This window comes from Melopsittacus undulatus, chromosome 9 (genome assembly GCF_012275295.1).
Source record: "Melopsittacus undulatus isolate bMelUnd1 chromosome 9, bMelUnd1.mat.Z, whole genome shotgun sequence".
In the NCBI taxonomy this organism is placed as follows: domain Eukaryota; kingdom Metazoa; phylum Chordata; class Aves; order Psittaciformes; family Psittaculidae; genus Melopsittacus; species Melopsittacus undulatus.
The window spans coordinates 1,920,294-1,935,189 of NC_047535.1; the positions used below are offsets into that span (position 1 = coordinate 1,920,294).

A 14,896-nucleotide genomic window follows, 5' to 3' on the forward strand; every position below is an offset into this window, starting at 1 on the left:
TGGCTCCGGACCTAGTGACAGGGACTAACCCAGCCCTTTGGTTTGGGTGCGATCACCAGTGACATGAGACGGGGTTAAAGGTAAGGAAGGGACAGGAAAAGGAGCTGCACAGTGGATTTGAGCTGCTTTGCAGAGGTAAGGAAAAGCAGCAAACGCATTTCTTTCTTAGAATACAAACATCCATCATGGACACAGACGAGAGTATCCAAATTCCTCAGTGTTGTATTTATGAAGCCATTTGGAGACATGATACAGGCCAGTTCCTGAGGATTTTTCCATGTGTTGTTAAAGATTCAAATTACAGAGCAATTTTGAGGCTTTGAAGACATTGGTCTTGGTATTGCAGAGCCTGGAGGCTGCTCCAGGCAGGGTCTGTCTGCGCTGCAGACGGGAGATAACGCAGAGCCACCACCAGCACTGAGCGAGCTCAGGAGTCAGGAGCAGGCCAGGAATGACGGCGCAGAGGCACTGGGGGGAATTGGCTCTGCTTGCAGATAAGGGAAGCATCCTGCTTTAAGCACAGGGTAAACAACTTTTAATACGCAAGGGAGTTATCTGGAGAAGCCCACAGGAGGAAGTGTATCTGGCGTGAGGCTTTGCAGGCACATCTGTGCTGTGTGGCACAGCACTGGTTGCCCAGCCCGGACACCCAGGTGGATTTGGGTATCCAGATCCATGCTTGTGGATGCTTACCAGGGGCACATGAGGCTCCACCAACTTGCAAAAGGGAATTGAGATAGTTGGGTTTGTCTCCATGATGAGAGCAGGGCTCCTGATCTGTTGGTGGCCTCATGGTTGCCCATGTAGGACTTGGGTCACCCAAGTGAGAAATCACCAAACAGTTGGGTGAAGTCAGAAAGACTTCAAACCTCTTTTTCAGCACAAAACTGACAATACCAATCACGTTTCCCCACTAATTTCAAGGCAAGGTTGGATGAGGCTTGGAGCAACCTGGTCTAGTGGAAGGTGCCCCTGCCCATGGCATGGGCTTGGAACTGGATGAGATTGAAGAACTCTCTGAACCCAAACAATTGTAGGGTTCTTTGAGAATTACACAGAATAACCTACCTAATTAAATTAGGGTGTGTTTTCATTGATAAGGCCATGAAAACACTCAAAGGCTGGAGAAGACAAGTTTCATCTCAGAGTGACAGCATTCAGGACAAGTAACGTGACCACAGCTGCTCCCTGGTGCTCCCCATGAAGCTGGAGGGTTCATCTCACTGCAGAACCCCAGTCTGAACCCTCGATGAGCATCAGTCCTGCGTGGTACTCGGGGAATGTGGGCACAAGTTCAGCCCTTTGCCTTATCACAGAGAGGGGGATGGAGGGAGCAGGAAGAGCTAATCTCAAGTTCAGAGCCTGATTTACGGCTGAGGCCTCAGGCAAATCACTTACTGGCTTTGTGGTTTCATTTCCTCATCCCTAGAATCTCTTTCACGGGTGATGTGTGAGGGGGAATTAACATTCAAACGTTGTTTTTAATAAATATTTAAAGATTCATCTTGTGTTTTATGACTATTTCTGAATGATCTTCCTGCCCTTGCGTAAGGGTCTTTCCCTGCCAGCTCTTTAATCTGAGCTCCTCTCCCTGGAGTGGGTTTGCTGCAGATCTGAGCTTTCATTGAGTAACAATTAAGCAGCCCCAGTTCAACATAAAGGCATGTGGAGAAAGTTCTCTGCTGCCAGTTCCGCATCGCACTGCGCTGGACACCAGCAGGACACATCAAACCAAAGTGTTCCTCTGCATCAAATAAACCAATGCAGTGCCCAGCACACACTGATGAGCTGTGACCCCCAGCACTCCCACATTCTTTATTTATGGGTGAAGCATCAGTAAAAAACTCTGTTTTCACCAGCCCAGCATGATTTGGAAGTGAAAGTGTGGGTTTGAAGCTACCCTGTGCTGAGGCCAGTGGAAATTCAGCATGGGTTTGACCTGAGGACTACACACGCTTCAGTCGCTGCCTGTTTATTGTTAAACTCATTAAAAACATCAGGGTTTTTGCATCTTAAAAGTCTTTTCTAACTTCATAAAATATGTGAATGCTTAAGAAAGAATCTGTGTGCAACTGTATAAATAGTGACTAACAAGTAGGAATTCTGTGGTGTTCAAAGGGAGCAAAAGAAGTTGTCGAGCCTGTGGTATAATGAGTTCATTTGCCTTGCAGCCTCCCTGGTGCCCAGCGCCAGCTCGCCCTAGTGATGGGTCATGTGCTTCTCCACCCAGATGAGTGATTTTCAGCTCAAGATTCCAAATGAGCTGCCTGAGACGTGCCCCAGCCCAAGGATGGTCACTTCCTCACGGGATGGATGCTGGATCTCTATGAGAAGAAAATGCAACACGTTTCCAAATGAAACTTTGACACTTTGTGTTGAAATCATCACGTTTCTAAGTGACAGTTTGGTCTGGTTTGAATATGTGCCACAGTTTTGAGAGCAAACCCAACCGTGCCTTCAACCAACCCAACATTCTTGTTCAATCCTCATTTCCCAGAACAGTTGTGAGCCATTTGTTGTATTCTGAACTAGAACAAACCTTTCCCCAAACCTATGAGCCTGCCAATAATCCTTTTTTACTCCAGATTTAATGTTCTTATAAAACCTCCTTACTGGAACTGCTGGAACTTGACGTTGTCGTTAACTGGATCCCTTGCACTGTCACTAAAATTCATGCCATTTTGTAATCCTGTAACTCCCCAAACTCATCTCAGTGCCCCTCTTGCAGGGATGTTTACAGCTTATTCTTCCTCTGTAGGCAAAATTAACCCGAGAGCTAAACCTGATGAAAGGCACATTGCTGTCTGTCATAAGGGGTATATGTTGAAATATGGAGTGAAAAAAGCCAGTAGTGCTCAAACCACTGCAGAATCCCAGTGGAACGAGGCATGGGAAGGGTATATTTAGCCAGAGGAGGGGAAAGGCAGGAGCCGGATGATGTTGGGTTTTTGTGATGATGAACATATCCAGGGAGAGCTCCCTGCCATGGGAAGAGTTCCACACTTGAGTTTTCTAATGAACAACTGTCTGCAGTGTTTCACAACACCAGGTTGCTTACCATGGAGAGCTGGAGCAAAGCTGCTTTCTCTCTCCAGGTCCTTTCAGCCCACACATCTTCATTAGCCCCATGCCTGGGAGTTTTCAAGGCCAGGCTGGGCAGGGCTTGGAGCAACCTGGTCTAATGGAAGGTGTTGGGGTTGGAACTTGATGAGCTTTAAGGTCCCTTCCAGCCCAAATCATTCCATGATTCAATGATTAGCTGGGATGGGAAGAAGACTTGGAAGGCATAACCAGAAAACCATAACATCAGTTGCAAGAAGACACATCATCATCATCATCCTCACTCAAAAGGGTGAACTAGCTCCCAAATTGAGGAGCCACACAAACCCTCAGGCTTAAGGGACGCTTAAAAGCTGCGCTTTCATGGATCATCCAGTGTACACCTCATGAGCAATGATGGGAATTCATGGATCCTGCTGCTTTCTAAGGGGACAAGCACTTGGATCCCATCAAGTAACAGGCTGTGCTGCTGTCTGTGAGGTTCCCTGCCTTGATTCCCTTGCTGAACACTTAAGCCAGTGACTTGGCCAGGAGCAGGCTCATTTTCAACAGAGGCAGTCACATTTCATTCCTGAATGCTCTCTCTCTGGCCCTCCTGCTGCAGAGACCACATCACACTCCTGCAACGGCTGCTCTGTCCTGGGGCTCCTGTGCCGCACATGAGAAGATGGAACAATGCTGAGAGTCCCTCCGAACGGAGGAGTTGGGCATTGTTTGCTTTTCCTGTTTTGTTTTGCACGGAATAACTCCCCTCCATGGAGCCACTTCGGCTCCAGAAACAGACTATTAATAAACTGAACTGCTTTGAATAGCCCAAGCCAAATGCTGGCCTTAGAGGGGGAAAAAGTCTACAATTGCATAGAGCCTTTTCATCCTTGAGAGCCTTCCAAAGCCCATGTAGTGATTATCCCCCACTGAAACGCCACCACCTCTATAGAGGCACAGGGGAGCTGTTTAATACCACAGCCCATTCTGCCATGGTTGAATGGAAGTCCTTATGCACAGCAGATGCTTCCTCCAGGTTGGATGCTGTTTGGGGGCTTTCATCAGCTTGCTTTTGGTCTACAAAGAAATGGTCATATCAAAGGGGGTAAGAGGTGGCCCTGTGGTTAAGGCACAGAACTGGAAGTCAGGAGACTCAGCAGGAGGTTGAGAGAGTCCTTTGGTATCAATGTTTTCTCTGCTGGCATCATCACATTCTGCAGAACATAAGCTTTAGGTTTTAAGGAGAAAACCAGCTCAGTCTGGGAGTCTAAGGTCCAATTCAAGCAACCAACATGGATGAAAGCACCCTGTGCTGCCCATTCACCTTTAAATCTTACTCCAGGCACAGGATCAGACTCTGAGGGCCACCTCTGGTATGACCAAGGATGTCCATGGTCATCCCAAATGCATCCCATACAGTATTAATAGACATCTTGGTGAAACAATAAACAGCACAAGCCAAGTGCTCAACTCCAAGCACTCAACCCATAAAACAGCCCCTGCCCCCTCCCAAGACAGAGCTGAGCCTAAAAATGAGCAGTTTTTAAAGCATCTTTTGCTCAAAATCCCCAAATAATGACAGGTTTCACTTTCTTCTAGCACCCCCACCACCAAGAAAGCACAGCAGCTTCATTTTGGTATAATAACTGCCTTTCCTTAGCATTAACATCCCCTGCTCCTCCCTCAGCTGACACTGTGGTAGGTCACCTCTATTCTCTTCCCTATGAAATGAAACCATGGTTTGCCCATGGATCAGGGCTGGTACCTGCACCATGATAAGTGTACATATTGTTCACGTACTTCAGCTGATGGAGTGGGAAAGTGTCCCCCGTGCTCACCGCAGAGCAAGGCAAAGCTTTGCCTCTTCCCCCAGCTTCATGTGACTGATGTGTAGGAACTTGCTTTGGCACCATCAGATTACGTGCTGTTAACATCATTTATCCCGTTGAAGTTTCTTCCCAGTGAGCAATGAAACATGCCTAATCCAAGCAGATTAAAGAGAAACACGTTTCATCATCTCTCCCTCGGCTTCAACCACTCCATGAGAAGGAAAAAGGCATTTGGGTTTACGCATTGCTCATAGCTCCAGCAGGCTGAAGCAACAGTCAGTGGCCGGGATAGAGACACAGACTGACACATTTCAGACCTATGGGGATGTTTAGCTGTGAAAACAATTTGCACGGTGCTCAAACTGCTGCAGATGCTTTGTACCCTGGAACAGCACCAGACCTGAGTGGCTGCTGCTTCCAGCACGTGGTTTCCACATGGGGGTCAGCAGCCCCACCACTGCAGCTCCAGCCTCCTCCCAAGCCTTGCTCCAGGCTCAGTTTGGGGGACTGGGAGATGACACTTTACATGGCCTTTTCCAGCATATATCACTTCCCATGTTTTAACCTGGTCCCTAAACAAAAGCTGATGTATTTGTTCTCAGTGGATGTGTGCCTATGGGACATGTTCCCCACAACCATGGCAGGGATGCGTAAAGCCATGAGTCAGTCACCACCTAATTTAGCAGCAGTGGGGCAGGCTCAACTGTACCACACATTAGGGGCTCTGTGAACGTTGCCTCTGAGTGCTGCTGCTGGGCAAAGACCAAACTACCAGTTCAGACACCAAAGCATCCACCGGCACAATGGAAATAGTGTGTCAGAAAGAGCTTGAATTGGAGGCTGCTCTTCCTTTGTTACCAGATCTTGAAGCAGGGGCTCTCATGTGCCTGCCTGTGGCACTGCCAGTTTCGGAGCTCCAGCAGGACCCTGCCAGGGCCATAGTCTCTGCAGTGAAGTCCCTGCTTTTCTGAGACATGGCTGGCCACAATGAAGCAAGAACAGAGAGAGCAAAGACTCAGATGCAAAACAGAGGCAGTGCTGCTCTGCCATGGTATGGAGCAAACCCATCTAGAACCAAACCAAGCTTTTCACTTGCCACCAAAATAAGCATATTATGGAATTGCTATCCTACCCAAACCACAGGGCTGTTTTAATGACCTTCCATTTAAGCATTAAGGAGTGAAATGTCTAATCCTGTCGAGTGTGTAAGAATGTGACTCATTCCTTTAATGCTGTGAACTGCCTCCTTTTTGGCAGCGGTTCCATATGGCAACCAGTGCAGCATTGAAAATGGCAGGAATTGAGTCTGCTACATGAAAATGATAAATAAATTCTAACTGCAGGTGATACCTAATATAACATGTGTGTGTGCAATAATATTATCCTAGTTGCCAAGCAACTAACAGTGAAAGAAAGAGATAAAACCTCCTGAATATGGGTATGCACTTCATTTGCTTCATACAGGGACCCACTGGCTCATGCTGGGTTTAGCAGCTCTTGTCCTGTGGTTAGCACCAAGATCTGCTCAGGCTGAATACAAAGAGAAAGGTGATGAATTATTTGCAGTAAATCAGGGCTGGATTCAAACCCCATAGAAATCCCTATGCCGCATAGAAGTCCCTGGAAGTCCTGCTGCTGGCATCTCTGAGCTTTCCACCAGGCTGGAAACGGGCAACGGGATGGGAGAAAATGGAACACTGTGATCATATCCCACACAGATGGGTTCTGCTGCTACAAATGGTGATGGTCTTGAAGTCAGCTCCTTCAACTCTTCCTATGAGATAAGCAACAAACAAGCAAAACCAACCTATGGCTGCACATCTACGTATGTGTTCAGCTGCATCCGCTGCTCATGTAACCACTTGTTTGTACACACCTATGTACATTGCAAGATGCTACTTGGGCAATTAAAGGGGTGAGCTAGCCCCTAATGGGTTTTCATCAGCAGAACCCAAACCACTGAGCCCTCTCCTGCAGTTCTCTAAGAGATGCCGCCTTAGTCTTCCAATGAGGATAATTGCATTATCAGTGGAAGCTCTCAAGATCTCCCAGGAGATGTTCTGGAGTTAGCAGGATCAGGTCCTAAGCATGCATGATTCACTGAAATAAACAGTGGTCTGCGTGTTTAAACTTGGCTTTCAAATTTACTCCCAGAAATGAATGGCCCACACTCCGCAGCATCAGCATCAGCCAGGAGGATGTCCATAACACAGAGGTGGTTGTAACATCCGATGAGACAGCTTTCTCTGATAAGGATGCATTGCCCTGTTTCATTCAGGTGTGAAAATGAAGAGCTGAAACTCTGAAGTTGCTTCTAAAACCTGGCCTAATGCATGGAGAAATACAGGCTCCCAGCAGACAGGCAAGGATCCTAGAGTCCCAGGTTGGAAGGGACCTCAAGGATCATCTGGTCCAACCTTCCTAGGCAAAACACAACCTAGACTTGATGTCCCAGCACTGTGTCCAGCCAGATCTTAAAATGCCCAGTGCTGGGGAGTCCACCATTTCCCTGAGGAGATTATTCCAGCAGCTGGTAGTCCTCAATGTGAAACTTCCATCTTGTGCCCACTCAGAATCTCCCCAGGAATAACCTGTGCCCATCACCCCTTGTCTGTTCCATGTGAAGGGCATTTTCATTTCTTCTTCCCTTCTGGGCACTCTTTTGGCTCCTCTAAATGGAAGAGATGATGGTCCACACCTGACAGACATGCATTGGATGATAGAGGTAGTGCCACCCATCAGTCCCCACAGATGATGCTCATTTCTATTTCATATTAAGCTGCACCCGAGTTGTATGTTTTAAGGAATGGCTCAAACTGATCTCCAGTTTCACAGAGCTGGTTCAATTTGCAAGCTAAAAGAAATGAGAAACAAACTTCATGTGAAATCTCACAGTTATCGCGCTGCAGGATCACTGGTGTACGGTTACTCCATGGAAAATGCAATAAAAACAAGCACCAGAGTTTTAAAGAGAGGCAGAGGAGGAAAAGCACATAGCAAGAGAAGAACAAAAGGAGCACCACATAAATGCAGTTCCGTGAGATGAAGTGTGTTATATACCGAGTGCAATGTTTGCTGCAAATGTCACCCCTCTTTTTTCCTTCTGTTTGCAGATCAGTTCAGTTAAACTGAGTTTCATACCTACTACTTGTAGCCTATGACTACACGCTGGCCTGAACCTCCAGTGAGAGGCTGTGCTGCACCAGGACCTCCAGCTGAACAAGGGGAACCACTCACAGCCTTGCCCCAGGTGCCTGCAGCACAGAGCTGCCAGGAAAGGCCTGACTCCTGGATTTCAGGATGTAAGGGTAAGGATTTCAGGAGGAGGCTCTTCTGTGCCGACAGTTATGAATCTTCAAGGCTCTGCAGACATCTATATCAGTCCTGGCTATCACTCAATTGCTTGCAAACAATGACTAACACGAGCCCACACATAGCTCTGCTCAAGCACACCATCCCTCGTGAGCTGCCCGGCTGTGTCACACCACGTTAGGCCATGGGGATGGCTGCCTTCTGGTCGAGAGATGATTTGTACCAAAGGGTACAAGCACATGCTTGCTTTAAACCCAACTAACTCATATTCTAGCCCCAGGACTGGCTGCAAGCTTGGTATGCACGGGGCCAGCATGGAAATCCACTCTGCCATGGAAACACCATTCAGGGCATCCAAGCAGCAGAGACCAGAGAAAACTTGGGTCAAGGAACACATGCTGTGGTCACGCCTCTGATGGCAGCTCTGACAGTGTGCATGAGTCACAGGGAAACGAGTAGAGGAAAGTTCCCTCCTGTTTTAATGAATGAATAAGCTCCAAGACTTTTCTAGGGTGTGGAAAAAGATAAGGCTTAAGGAGGAAATGCCGTTGTCTATGTAGCTTTCAGGTCTACCTAGTGCTCCCAGCACATTCCTAGAAACAACTGGCATTAGATCATGTAACATATAGGTGTCTTCAGATCATTTTCTGGACTAACGAACTAGTATATCTGAGGTCCTAACTGCAATAACATATCCTTGTGGAGGGTTTACAGGTTTTATGAAGGTCTTCATGTGCTGCCTAAGTCCTAATGGCCACATGGAAAAGCCTTCAGAAGGATTCTTCACTGGAGCTGGCTGCATACAGTGAAGGGAATGGTGGCAGAAACTTTGCTGTGCCTACCTAGACCCCTGGAAGTCTGCAGATACACCAGCAGCATCTACCTCCACTTGCTCCATGCCCCAAGTGAAGGGCAGAGACTGCACAATAGCTTTGTGGACCAAACCCTACCACTACTACACAAAACCTCAGGGAAGCAGGAAACTGCTCCACTCCAACCACACACTGATACTCAGAGGGCAGAGAACAACTGGAGCAACGTTCAGCCTGGAGGCTCCATCCCATAGGTGCTGAAGCCATCTTCACTCTGCCCTACAAAGGCCTTTCAGGGCTCAGACCAGTAGTGACTGGAGGCTGCCTTCCTGCAAGGGTAAAGCCAACACCAGTCTGCTGATAGGGACCATGTCAGTGATTTCTGGAAGCAACCAGATGGAGCCTAAGTGGGTCTTTTACCTTTTATTTCTACTTCTGCCTCTCCCAAGAGCACAGGGTGAGTTATTGCTGCAGCTGAGGAATGCAGGGCAGCCCAGAGCCTGCAGCACCAGCACCATCCAAGGGGAGATGTCTTCTGCTGGCCTTGTATCTAGTCTTCTTCAAGAGAAGGTTAAAGCCTGGGCAGACAACAGTGAGGTGCGTGTGACTGTGACAGGAACTCTTACACTGAACTTTTGGAGTCTTTACAGTATGAAACTATATATTATCCCTTCACTGGCTCCACATGATGTCTGTGAAAGATGCAGCCAGGAATACTCAAGTTCACGCACTGGGGAAACATTGTGTTACGTGAAGATTGCAGCCTTCTCCCCTTATCGGAGAGGCAGTTGATGAAGGGCCTGGCGTCAGTCTGGCAACTCTGATGGCTCCCAGTTAGCACCAGCGAGAGCTGCCTATCAGCAGAAAGCTGGGGCAGATAGCAGACGGGACTATCTAATCACATACCTTTTGCATTAGTGCTGCCATATATGCCTTCCATTTACAATCAGGAGACTGGACTGCACTGAATTTTCACAGGAATGAACTGTCAACAACCCCATCCTTCCCAAGGCCTAAAAATGGGAGCTTTATCACAGAGGCCAGTAGACTTCTTTTCTTAGACTTCCAGGCAATGGCCGGAGCAGACTTGGAGCCCCCACGAGCGAGACATTAAGGAGACCTTTTTGAGATAACAGCAGTTCACTTGGCTCTCTCAAGAATGCCTTATGGCTGTTCCTTTTCAAAGCCGAAGTAAGGAAACTAGCTCAATTAGAGCATATCAAGAAACTTTGTGTCTCCTGGTTTGTTTACCTTTTATCAGTGCTCTTAATACGCTTTCCTGCTTTTCCAAGAGGAGAAGGAGGGCCATGCTTTGTAAGATCACACTAGGAAAACCAAGTAAGAGGCAGCTTTTTAAAGTAACAAACCAGAGTTAATAACAGGACATAAAAGAGCTGCTACCAGCTTTCTGCTAGCTTGATGTTTCACTGCTTCTCTGTGTGTTGGCTTGGCTGCGTGCTTACATTTCATTTCCATTTTACAGAAGTATATAGTTCTGTTTAGTGCACATTGCCAACCTATAATCACTCGGGTTGTGTTTAAATACCTGTGTAACCATTAGCTCTTTCTTGAGCCAAATGCCCATTAGGACTTGTCCTAAATAAAAAGCCCATCTTCCATAAGGGTGGCATCTCAAAGCCAAGCTCTGCCTCTGCAGCAGACTCAAGTTCATCAGCTCTTGGAGCCTACATTATGCCATTAATTGCAGGCATAATTAATGGTGGCCCAATCTCAAAAAAAGAGCCAAATTAGATTTCACTTGAGACAAGCAGATGTATTTGGGATGTCTGGATAAGGCCAAATCCTGCCCGCTACTGAAGCCTTGCAGTCTGGTCACGGAGAGAGAATCAGATTTGCAGCCTTCCCATGACTCAGCTCTCCAAGCTCAACCCCTCCTGACTGGAGATCTGGACACACAATTGCTTTCAGTGCTTCTGAAAAGTTCTCTTGGAGGTTGGTTGGCTTATCCTACATGTATATATAAAGGCTTTTGTCCCCCCCTGCACCCGTCTCCCTTTGAATATGAGCTAGAAATCAGCGTCCTGCACTGACACCTGATTTCCCAGTTCCTCTTGTGACAAGAAGGGGAAATAATGACAGAAAAAGGAGACAAATCCACCAGATTTTATATTACAGTGACTTAGTTCTCACTTGCTGCATCCCAGCACCACACTGACTTGTTCCAATGTCTGATCTCTGCTCACCTCAACTCGATTTGAAACTTGCTTTACTGTTTCATCTTTGGGACAGTTTAGGAGAGGGGAACACAAAGCCTGGCCAGGGAAGTCCAGCTTCATCCCAGGGGGTTGGGCTATTAAACATCCAGTCTCACCCTGTCCCTCCAGAAAACTAATTTTACTCATTTCCCACTGGGAGATAAAATGCAGGTCTGCTCCCATTCCAGGGCCCTTTGGCTGGGACACAAATAGCTTTGGAAGCACTCTTATCTAGACTCAATGTCCCTTCAGAAAATACATCAGCCTGAAAAGAGGCTGTCTTGGTACCACTGAACCTCTTCGTGAGAAAAATGGGAGCTCAGCGCACATCCAGAGCTTTTCCTATGAGATTTGCTTTCCTCTTAACACCAACACCCCACAGCACACAGGGGCAGATGTCCCAGTTGCAGGAGAAGCCTCTTATAGCCTGTGTCCATCCCTAAAGGAACCTGCCCACACATCTTAGGGGGGTCCTCAGGTTGTCTCTGAGGGTTGGTCACGGCGAGGTGATGCTGCACCCCCAGCCATGCACCACAAAGTCAGGTTATCTCCTGCCTAGAGGCTCCTGTTATCCATGACAGCTTCTCTGGGATCCCATGTTTTATACATGCTTGCCATATTTTATGGCTCCTCTTACAACGCAGGCACAGTCTTAGCCCACAGCCCAGGCTCATCTCAATTGCTGAGAGCAGAAATGGTTTGGAAATGTGGCCAAGGTTAAACCTGGCCTTGAAGAGCTTGGGGCTGGCCAAGATGTCCTCGGGCTCAAGCCCCCGTGCTCTGCAGCCTCCCTGAGCCTGACCTCTCCCTCGTGGCGGTGACACTTGGCTCATGTGGGTTGGGGTTTCACAACCAAAGCGTTGGCACCGGAGCGGTGCCAGTGAGTAACAAGTGATCGCTAACTCCTGACACATCTGCTGCCCCAGGACACCCAAACCCCAGCTGTGGAAACCATGGTATGGGGTTTGAGCAAATAAAAACAGAGTTTGGCTTCGCACATCAGGAACAGTGGAATCCCATGTGCTGCTCCCTTCTTCCATGCCAGCCAAGCCTGCTCCCTCAGCGCTGCAAAGGGGCTGCGGGATCCGGCAGCAGTGATGGTTGTATTTGGGTGACACAGGACCAGGCTTGATGTGAGCTCCTGAGCTGGGTTTTGGAGCCTGTCTTGGACTCCTGTCTCAGCAAGCATCAGGATATAGAAGGAGATGGAGTAATGGGGGCACAGTGTGAAGGCAGAGGCAGGCACAGGTACTGCAGGCACCATCTTCACATCCTGCCATGGCAAAAGCTCATCCCTAGGCTTGTCTCTAGCATGTCCCAGTCTTACCCTAATCGTAAAGGACTAGGCAGGGCCATCACATGATGAAGGAGATGCCCACAGGATGAATAAGTGGGCTGTAAAAGAGAGGCACACCTGGAAGAGACTCCTTCAAACATCCCCCTTGCCCAATCTTGCACTGGGGTCTAGGCATGGCAGGGACACTGCCACCCTAAGGGAACAGTTTGCTCCTGATGGTTCCCAACCCCTCTTCCCAATGCTTTGCCTGATGGCTTCCAAACCTCCTGTGCTGTGGAGCATCAGGAGCCTCTTGCAGACCACCACACACCATAACAGAGAGCAGTGAGATGGAGAGGTAACTTTTATGGTTGATGACAGCTTATAGACAAGCTGCAGGCTCCTTCCCATGGCCTCCAGGGTCACCAGCAGCTGCCATTTGGGACCCAAGGCTCCCCGTGTTGTGAGGATGTATTTCCACCGCCCTGTACTCTGCACACTGGTGTTTTTAAAGGCTGACACGTAGCAAAACAAGACCAAAATGTTTGCAGCACACTATCAAACCTCTGAGGCTTCATTTATCCCCACAGGACTGGTGTAAATGGTCAAACAAGATAGCAGAGAGCCAGGCCCACCACCTCTTGGCCTGGAGCCTGCAGAGCAACAACCAGTGTGTTTTTCCATCAGCTCTATTTATGAGTTGTCTCTCATAGGAGCTACCTTTGCCCTGTGACAGAAAGCTCATCTCCAAGTATTTCTGAGATACTCAGAACCCTCACAGGGAAGAACTTCCTAATATCTCATCTCTGTCTCCCCTGTTCTGGCAGGTTAAAGCCATTCCCCTTGTCCTGTCCCTACAGGCGCTTGTCCAAAGCCCCTCTCCAGATTAAGGAGTCTCCCCATGTGCTTATGTCGCAGAAAATAGGAAGGGATGGATCACCCTGTGCATTACATGAAGACCATCGTTCCATTTACTTAATGGAACACGTTTTTACAGGGCCTTCACCCCATCTCAAACTTCAGGCTGCTTTTGCTTGCCCAATACCTTTCCTGCACTTTGTTTCCTTATCACACCATATAATTTGCAGACAAATGAAAATCTGGGCTCACACTTGTACAAACCCTTGGCCATAAAAACCTTACCATTGCCAACTCTTACAGAGCTGATGGGTTTTGTAAGGCCTTGGTCCTGGGAGGCCTGTGAATACACCAGGATCCTTTCTTTTTAGAAGTCATTTTCTCGCCTTCACAGTTACAAAGAAAAGCATGAACCCCAATAACACAAAATGTAGAAGGCAGAGAAAAAGAACTCCCTTGTTATAACTTAAGAGAATATGCATTTGGTGGCTTTTTAAGGGAATCTCGTTGGGGTTGGCAGAGGCTTGGGAACCCAGCCCAGCACCCTGCTCCAGCACCTCCTTTGGAAACGGGGTCCAGCACAACACCCCCTCCCTGCTGGGGGCTCTGGTCCTGGGAAGTACTTCACTGTGTCTCCAGACATCCCCTGTTCCAGGCTGTTTTTCAACTTGTTACAAAAACTAAAGATGCATTGTATGCATTGGAACGCCTTTGCCAAGACAAATAAACTCCTAGATGCCTTTTTTCCAGGCATGCATTCGCAGTCAGATGAAGGCAGCTATGAACAATCACTACATTAGACCCAAAATTCAGTGCAATAATAAAAGAAGGTGACACTGCAACCCTGTGTCTTAAATCATGTGTGTAATGTACCCCTGTCTATCTGCTGCTTTCCATCCAAAAGCTCTGGTAATTAATAGATAAGTGATAAGGCAGAAAGTAATAATGCCAGGAAGCAGAACCATTCCTTTTTATGAAAGACTCTTACTGTTTGCTTTCCCTGGAGTGATCTGGGAGCAAGAAATCCACTGCTGATGCTGGAGTGGGGCATGGATGGTGGTGGGAATTAGAGATCAGTGGTCACTCTGTTGCAGACCTGTTGCAGCCCACAGGAAGGGTGAAGGATGCGGGATGCAGGGTGCCTGTCCCTCCATCAGTTCAGCTCCATTCAGGTTGGCCAGACAAGCATTATATTGTGAAGGGTTTTAAAAGAACAAGCATATGCCTGGGGCCTTCTAATTAGACAAAAGAGGCAGAGAGATGTCACAGCAGTGTGCTGGAAGCTGGTATCAAGGGGTTTACACAAACCTTGCACAGCTTTACATCAAAGACAAAGATAAGAGAATCAGGGGCTTGGTCCATACATATTTCAGCCTCATATTTTCTCACACAAGCCCCCCCGGTCCCTTTCTGCTGCCACACAATTCCATGAGAGCAGAATCTGCTTGCTCAACTCCTGGAGAGTAATTGTAGGCTAATAACATGTGCTGGCATGTGGGTTGGGACGTTAAGTATGTGTGTAGGTGCCTCTGGAAATATGTCACTTAG

At 47.8% G+C, this 14,896-nt stretch overlaps 1 long non-coding RNA gene across 2 annotated transcripts in view; it reads right to left on the reverse strand.

Annotated features, from left to right (window-relative positions):
- LOC115946438 (uncharacterized) overlaps nt 1-14,896 on the reverse strand; it is a 122,419-nt gene that overhangs the window by 5,596 nt on the left and 101,927 nt on the right. Inside the window, exon 1 of one of the 2 annotated variants that reach the window (XR_004550002.1) lies at nt 14,337-14,373. The exons of the other annotated variant lie outside the window; for it this stretch is intronic. This is a non-coding gene — a long non-coding RNA (uncharacterized lncRNA). Of the gene's footprint in view, nt 1-14,336; nt 14,374-14,896 lie in introns of those variants that run through there. 2 annotated transcript variants of the gene reach the window in all.